Below are 9,096 nucleotides of genomic sequence, written 5' to 3'. Positions count from 1 at the left end.
CCGTTACCTATCTACCAATTGGATCAAATATAAAAGTCAGCCGAATTACTATTGATACTGCAAGGAGACGTATTGTGTGAAGAGAAATTGAAGATGTTGTTTAATTGCTGATATATTTATGATCCACGTCACATATTCAGTTTCGGTGGCAGTTCTTCCAATTTGTCCAGAAGTCTTCTAATCAGGGCTCTATAAATAGAGAACTATGGCAGATATGTCATATTTAATGCAGCCGAACCGTGTATTACAATGCCGTTATGTGATGACTTTCAAAGAGAAGAGCAAGCACACTCAGAATAAAGTATAATTATTATTTTTTTTTTAATGTTTTCGGATTTTACATCGCATAAACACCATATCCCAACGTGCATTGCGGCTAAAACATTCAATCAACGAGCTTCAACCATAGCTGAGGATCTTGGGTAATCAGTTCAGTGGGTGTGTATCGCCTAGGTCTGTTTCCGGTGACTTTATTTTTAAATTCCGTTTCTGACGGACGGCAAAAAAGCCTGATATTATAGAATTAAACAAATAAATAAAAACAAAGATAATTCTATGTTATTGTTGAGTAAATAACAGTGTGTTATTTAGAAGAGAATAACAAATTAGAAGGAAAAAAAGATTGAAAAAATACAGATTTCAGTATTCTGAGGCTCTGAGCCCCATTTATTTTCACAAAAATCGTGGCTTGATATTGAGTAAGAACATGTTTTTATGAACCACACAGCTTCCGGTCTTCCAAGACCCGACCGGACAAAAAGACGTGGTGCAGGCACAAAACATACTACCTATAGAAATACATTGCTTTTAAAATCGTTCTGTGTGACACGAAAAAAAGGGGAAAATCGTGTTGATGAACACGAATCAATAGATTAAATGTCGTGACTATAACACGAAATGCAGTGAGACTGGGTTGGATGTTCAGGTGTATATCAGTAGTGTCTCTACTTTAAAGAGTCCTCTCCTGCTGATGTTCAGGTGTATATCAGTATTAAGTGTGTGGGATAGATAGAACACAGGGATTTTAGCATTTGTAGACCATTTACATGCACTAACACCTATAGAACACACTACAGGAGAGGGAACACCACAGAAAGAATAGAGCCCCTTTACTAATTTCTTTACTCATTTTCCCATTACTTCAGAATCTAAGAAATGTCAATTTTCTTAGAACCTAAACAAGTTGTCTGGGGAAAATATTGTACGAACTGCAATATGAATACATGTTAAACTATAAACAAAAAAACATTTTGCTGTTGTTGTTTTAGACTGATGATAATAAATAAACATGATGGTACCTGTGGATGAGAGATCATGGAGCAGGAACCCTTCAGTAACACCATGAGGCTGACCAGTGTTTCCACCGCAGCGATGGTGAGGAGGACGGCCAAGTTAACGTTCACCAGAACCTGAGCAGAGAACGAGTACACTGAAAATAAAAGTCAATTGAAAATAAGACAACACTAGAAAAGTCAATCCACCAATATTTTCCTAATACCGGATATTTATTTTGTTATTATTTAAAATGTTTTTTTTAATAACCTCTTAAAATATTCTGTTGTTTTTTTATTAATATTTCAACTCTTTTTATATTTCAACATCGTTTTTTTTTAATATTTCAACTTTTCTTGAGTTTTTTTATATTCCAACTTTATTTTATTTTGCAACTTTTAAAAAAACAACTTATATTTCAACTTGTTTTTCAAAATATTCCAATGTGTTTTTAATTCTGAAAATATTCCCGTTTTTTTCCCCCGTTATTCAGATTATACCTGTTTGTAGGGAACGTGTAACACGAAGAGGCCGAAGGTCAAAATGGAGAGCATCACGGTGAGCAGGTGCAGGATCGTGTTACTCTTCAACTGCAAACACACAGGTTTTAAACGTGAAGTAATACACACAGCTTTACACACTACTCATGAAGTTACACACACAAGCATATACACACACAGGTATTAAACATGAAGTAATATACACAGGTATGAAACGTGAAGTAACACACACAAATTGGGTTGTATACAAATAAAACAACAATACTGTAGAGTGAATAACAAAATGAATGCCGTGAATAAACCGAAATACACATGCTGAAGCGGTTCGCTGCTGATTACTACGCCCCCCCCCCCCCCCCCCCCCCCCCCCCCCCCCCCCTCGTTATTATATGTGTTATAATGTTTTTTAACCGACGTTGTCTGATTATATAATCATATGCGTGGGCCGCGAGTGTCTGTTGATCTCCAGATTAACAGCAGCATGAGAATAACCTGCTGAAAGTGACAATGCTCCATGGCGGAGGCTCCGGTAGAAATGGCCTTGATTCACGTTTTTACCCCCTTAATGTCTGACCAATGGTTGAACAGCATTTCCGTGCACATGACTTGTGTTTAAAGTTTATAGTCCGTTTGAGTTTTGCCCGTGTGAACGTAAACCGAACCTTCTGAAAAATGAAACAATGTAACAAACTGTCGTCTGGTGCGCACCAGAAAACGGACTATTAGGTGTGAATGCACCCTTAGACTAGGGTGCATTCACAACAGCCTTTTATAGTCCGGTTGAATCGAACCCTGGTGCGTTTAGCCGCTTGGTGCGGTTCATTTGGGCCGGTGTGAACACAATCTGAGACCTCTTAAGTGAACTAAACAACCGGACTCTGGTCCGCTAAAATAGGTGGTCTCGGAGCGCTTGCTTGCGAACTCTGGAGCGGTTCATTGCTGGTGTGAACACAGTCCGCACCAAAACATAGGAAGCATAGTATTTACGTGTCACAAGAACGCGGATGTCTTCAAAAATCTTTAGCGAAAGATTCTTTCAAGACATCCGTGGTTGTTAGTTAAAGAGTGAAGCAGAATGAAGTGTTGAACAATGTCGTGTAAAGTACAAATGCTCCGTCAGCTACATAAAAGTAAGAACACCTGTCGTCGGTGAAACGCCCCTCCTTACTGCAGAACGTCTCTCATTATATGTGTTATAATGTTTTTGAACGGACGTTGTTTGATTATATAATCATATGAGCGGGCCGCTAGTTTCTGTTGATCTCCAGATTAAAAGCAGCATGAGAATAACCTGCCGAAAGTGCCGATGCTCCATGGCGGAGGCTCCGGTAGAAATTGCCGGGATTTGCGTTTTTACCCCCTTAATGTCTGACCAATGGTTGAACAGCATTTCCGTGCACATGACTTGTATTTAAAGTTTATAGTCCGTTTGAGTTTTGCCCGTGTGAACGCAAACCGAACCTTCTGAAAAATGAAACAATGTAACAAACTGTGGTCTGGTGCGCACCAGAGAAGCGGACTATTAGGTGTGAATGCACCCTAAATTAACTAAAACACTCACCTGAGCTGTAGTTATCTCTCTCAGTCTGACAGCAGAGGACTCTCCCTCCACCTTGTTGTTGAAACAGCTCCTTATATCTGTTAGAGCAGCTAGCTAACCAGATGCTAACAACAAAAATACAAGTAACCGGTGCGTGCTCTCTCTCTCTGTCGCTCGCTCGCTCGTGCCACACATACACACACCCTCCCGAGCTTAAATGACACACAGAGACCAATCGAGGGCTTTGATTTATGATCGGTATGGAAGTGCCCATGTCGGCAGGCCACATCATGTAAACCAGGCATGGGCAAACTAAGGCCCGCGGGCCATATATGGCCCGTTGGGCTTTTGAATCCGGCCCGCCGAATATTGGTACAAAATTGTCCAAATTATAGTAAAGACCGCATTCATTTTGCCTTTTTCCTGCAATACCCGGCATTTCAGTTGATCCCACTAGATGGCGCACACTAGACACAATTGACCTTTGCTGGAGTCTGGTCTATTCTCTGGCCCCACTCGGCAACCCGGCAAGATCCAAGAACCAAATACGTCATGCTTACATTTGAGGGGGTCGAGATTAACCTGAGCAATAACAGTTCATGGCGAGTACGGCGAATACAAGTTGTAACAAGCAGTAGCGCTGAGCAAAGTAACTAGAACGCGACCACACACATATAAAAAACACTTATATAAAGTCAGGCAACACTAACCAGGCTTAGTGTGATTCTGTTTATTTGACCTTACTTTAATAACCATCCGTTCACTGTTATTGACCATTGTGAAGAGATAGTTGTTTTCCTGTTGTTTTGTATTATTGCAGCTATCGGATGGAATCAATACATGGGCTACATGTAGCCATCACAAGTCAAATCATAACGAAAACTACGCCGGTAAAATATGCGTATAGAAAACGGCTTATGCCACAATATGATAACAGTAGTCAAGATAGTCTGATTAGCTAACATCACCTGTAGAATGCCAGAGAAACTTTCATAACAGCGTTGTGATGCCTGTTGTGGAAATATTTTCCAAGGCTCATAACTTTGACCCAGTTTATCAGTTCAAACTGTCCTGACTGAGCACACGCACCTCGTAACCTTGGCTGCTGTGCTCTCAGTGTTCTGTCTCCCTTTTCCTGCCTGTTGACGTCAGCTGATAGAGGTGTTATGATTTTATCTTGTTATGCAGCAGTTTGATGATGTTCTCAGAACTAGTTAAATACATGGGTCTGAGGTAGAGTTCTTTAGAATTGACGTGGCAACCCACCCGTGCAGTCTCACCGGGACTGCTGTGATTTGTGATGTGAATGCTCCGGCCGAAACTCCAATAAATCATCAGTGTTTTGACATCAAAGCTACTGCTCCTACCGTGTCTCCTTCCTGAGTCGGTGACTCCCACTGCATTGCTACACAGCAGTTTCCTTTACAATGCCAAACAGCTTTCAGACTAAAACACATTCACTTATGGGGATGGGGGATATTTATCAGCTGCTTGTGTCAGACAATGAAAACTTTACAGCGGCCGCTACCGCGAGTTAACGGGAGAATAAACTCCGGTAGACGAGCAGCACTGCAGCGGGCAGTAATGCAGCTGAACCACATTAATAAACAATGCATGGCTTCCGGTGAAGGCAGCGCCATGTAGAGACGGAGTTTTGTTGAGCTCCTCATGAGAACGACTAATGTCAGAATATTGCTCTTTTAAAAACCACTTGAACTGATTCCAAGCGACTTGATACACAAGTTATATCCATAGCCAGACGATTGCTAAGTAAATATGCCGAAAAATCGCCAGGGAAACAACAAGTTGGAGCCGGCGGCGGAGGCTAGCGCTAATGCTAACCTGGCAGACGACGCAGACATCAACGACCAACACGTGGTACTTAAAGTGGACCTATCATGCTATATTTGAAACATATATTGTAGGGCCATACCTATATAAAGTATAGAAATATATTTATTTTTTCGAAATACCAAACAGATCCTGCATTTTAGCCATGCCTCATTTTGCTCCATTTGCTCTTTCCAGCCCTGTTTTTGCAGGGGGCCGATTCTATGAGCTGCAACTGACCACGCCCCCCATCAGAAGAGGGGAGTTGGCAGTTACTTTGGCATTAGGGCAGGGATATCTAGATACTTTCTAACACATATTTTCCCCATAATGACCGCGTCGCTGCACATTATCCCTTACATATGATTATATAGAGTGATTATTCATTTGTTTTAAAGCAAGAGGCGCAAACGCTTGCCTCGGGGAGGGAGAAAAAGAGCCACAGCGGAGAATAAACAGAAGGGCAACCATGGCAACCATGCAAGAGAAGTCTTCTTCACTGCTTTTGTGGTAAACTACAGCGCCACTTACAGGCCTGGCATATGTACTACAGCGTCTCCAGCGTTCAACAGTGTTCAAATCTGGATCAGTCTGTATCAGATCCATTGCAGCCCCTTTTTTAGAGATTTGGGTATGGAGGAAAATAGAGAGGGTTGTGTTTTCTGACACTTGGTGAGTTCCCTGGAACACCGGGGACACATATTCATGTATAAAAGACGTACAAAAGTGAATTTTGCATGATAGGTCCCCTTTAACGCTATTGCGTCTCTTAAACAGGACCTGGTGGCAAATATTTAAGAAAAGGCGACAGCCCAGTCGGTGGAACTCAAAATACAGACTACCCAAATTCGGACGGGATTACGAAGTGTGGTGGAACAAGTCAACAAAATAATTGAAGTAACTGAGGGCCGAGTATCTGAGCTGGAGGCTGAGGTTAGCAACCACTCGGACTCAATCACCTGCATGACATCAGATGTTACTGGTATGAAAAAATAACTGGCCACACTGAGGGACCGTTACGAGGATTTGGAGGCAAGATCACGTCGCTGTAATATTCGCATTATAGGAGTGAAGGAAGGACGGGAGCATGGGAAAAGCCATCTCAGTTTGTGGCTGATATGCTAAAGTTTCCCTTGGTCTCGACAAGCCCCCGACCCTGGACCGGGCGCACCGCGTTCTCCGCAGCAGAGCGACACAAGACGGGCTCCCACCGCGGGCTTTTATTGTGAAATTCCACTATCTCTCCGAAAAAGAATCGCTGCTAAAGAAAGCAATAGAGATGAAATTAGTGACGACCCCCGACGGTGACCAGATCCGGCTTCTGCCGGACTTTACTCAGGCGGTGAGTAAACAGCGGGCAGCCTTTACCGAGGTGAGAGGGCTGTTACAGGGTGGTTTAGGCTAGGTTGCAGCTCCACCCTGTGGACGTATTGTGCCTGTGTTATATATATATCTGCCTCACGTGAATATACCTCAGTTGTATGATTGCCTGCTCAATGTGAATACACGGCGTTGAGACACAGCCTGACTTGCCTTGTTTATTAATGCACATACATCTACAAACATGGTGTCAGAAGCTCAAATAGGACCCAGCTGTGGATTGCATGCTACTGTCCGTCGCTGAGACAGAGTGCGTTTATTTGTTTTGGTGAGGTTTAGCAGTTTCAGTTAGCCTGTTAGCATTAGCGTCACGTTGGAACAATGGCATCCAGCATCCCACCTCCGGAGCCTATGAAGATGGCGGGAAACATCCACGGCAACTGGGTGAGCTTTCGAGCAGAATTTGAGGATTATCTGCTTGCGACCGGGCTCAGCGAGAAAGTAAAGCTGGTACAAGCAGCTGCGCTCAGGAGGCTAATGGGGAACGACTGCCGACATGTTTACAAACACAACCTGGGACTCACCGCGGACCAACAAAAAGATGCGGGTGCTATACTGGTGGCACTGGAGAAATACTTCACACCCGCAAAGAACGTAATCTTTGAGAGGTACGTTTTTGGCAACCTTAAACAAGAGGATGGAGAGCTCTTGGATGTGTTTGCTACCAGGCTGAGGGAAAAGGCTGCCTCTTGTGAATATGGAGCTATAAAATCTGAACTCATAAGGGACAGGCTTGTTCTCGGGATAACTGACGAGGGTGCTAGACGTCGCTTACTAAGGGAAAAGGACCTTAAATTGGACGAGGCCATTCAAATTTGCCGTGCAGCCGAGGTCATGGACAGCAAGTTAAAAAAAACATATCACTGGGCAGCTCTGGACCTGGGGACAGCATTAATGCCACACAAGGACAGCGATATGGACGGAGGTCTGCCAGCAGGCCATCCGAGTCCACCAACACATCTGCACAACCACAGAGCATGAGAGACGCTGGCGAATGCAAGTACTGTGGCACACAGCACAAGCGTGGGTGGGACCTGTGCCCTGCTTTTGGTCAATCGTGCCGCTCGTGTGGCACTGCTAACCATTTAGCAAAAGTATGCATGAAAAGAGGCCAGCAGGCACGCCAGTTGAATGCTGTGGATGACCCGTTGCCAGGGGAACTGGAGGACAGCGATGAGAGAGACGTGTACACAGCGGAGAGTGTGGGGGCTGTGAACACTCGAGGTAAAAAGTGGTTTGTCAACCTGCCACTGCAAAGTGGGGTTCAGAGGTGCCAGCTCGACTCTGGAGCCACTTGCAATGTGATGAGCATCAAGGACAAGACGAGACTGGTGCCTAGAACGCCTCTTCTGAAGAGTCTCACCAGATTAAAACTATACAACAGTGAGTGGATGAGCTCATTAGGTGTGTACAGCACACAATGCGTCATTAGGGATAAGACGCACAGACTTGACTTGGAGATTGTGCATACTGGCCAGAGGCCCTTGCTTTCGGGTGAGACATGTGAGAGACTTGGTCTGATACGCTTCACCATTCCTGAGGAGCTGAATAAGGTGGAGCACTGCAGGAAGGGAGACCTGACCAAGGAGTGTCTGGTCAGCACCTACCACGACGTGTTCACCAGCCCTGTTGAGTCTCTGCCCGGTGATATTCACTTTGAGCTGGACAGCACTGTGGCACCGGTGCAGTGTGCTCCCAGGAACGTTCCAGTGGCCCTCAAGGCAGCTGTTAAGGCTCAGCTTGATCGATATGAAGAGGAGGGACACTTGACCACAGTCACTCAACCCACGGACTGGATTAGCAATCTAGTCATAGTGAAAAAGCCAGACAAATTGAGACTATGCATTGACCCGAAGCCTCTCAACCGTGCTCTGAAACGGTCCCACTACCTTATGCCCACTTTAGATGACGTGTTGTATAAGCTGCCGAAGGCACGTATATTCACCCTGGTGGATGCACGTGATGCATTCCTGCAGTGCCGCTTGGATCAAGAAAGCAGCCTGATGACAACATTCTGGACACCGTGGGGTAGGAAACGCTGGCTGAAACTCCCTTTCGGTGTGTCAGTTGCCCCGGAGCTGTATCAAAGGAAGCAGCATGAGCTGCTGGCCGGCTTGACAGGGATTGAGCCCATAGCCGATGACATCCTTATAGTCGGCTGTGGGGACACAGAGGATGAGGCCAATCGCGACCATGACACAAACCTCATTGCTCTGATGGACAGATGCAGGGAAGTAAAGCTGAGACTGGGCCTGAAAAAGCTGCAGTTCCGAGTGAAGGAGGTCCGCTTCCACGACCACATACTGTCCGTGGAGGGCCTCAAGGCTGACCCTGAAAAAGTCAGGGCGGTTCTGGACATGCCAAACCCCACAGACGCAAAAGGGGTCCAGCGGTGTGTTGGATTTGTGAACTATCTGTCCAGATTCATGCCACGCTTGTCAGCGGTATGTGAGCCGCTGAGGAGACTGCTGGACAAGGATGTGATGTGGCACTGGCAGCCCAAACAGGATGCCGCCATGAAGGAAATCAAGGCACTGGTCACGGCGGTGCCAGTCCTAAGGTACTATGACGTCC

The sequence above is a fragment of the Gymnodraco acuticeps genome, unplaced genomic scaffold, assembly GCF_902827175.1.
Source record: "Gymnodraco acuticeps unplaced genomic scaffold, fGymAcu1.1, whole genome shotgun sequence".
NCBI classification, from domain to species: Eukaryota; Metazoa; Chordata; class Actinopteri; order Perciformes; family Bathydraconidae; genus Gymnodraco; species Gymnodraco acuticeps.
This window is presented reverse-complemented; position numbering follows the sequence as displayed.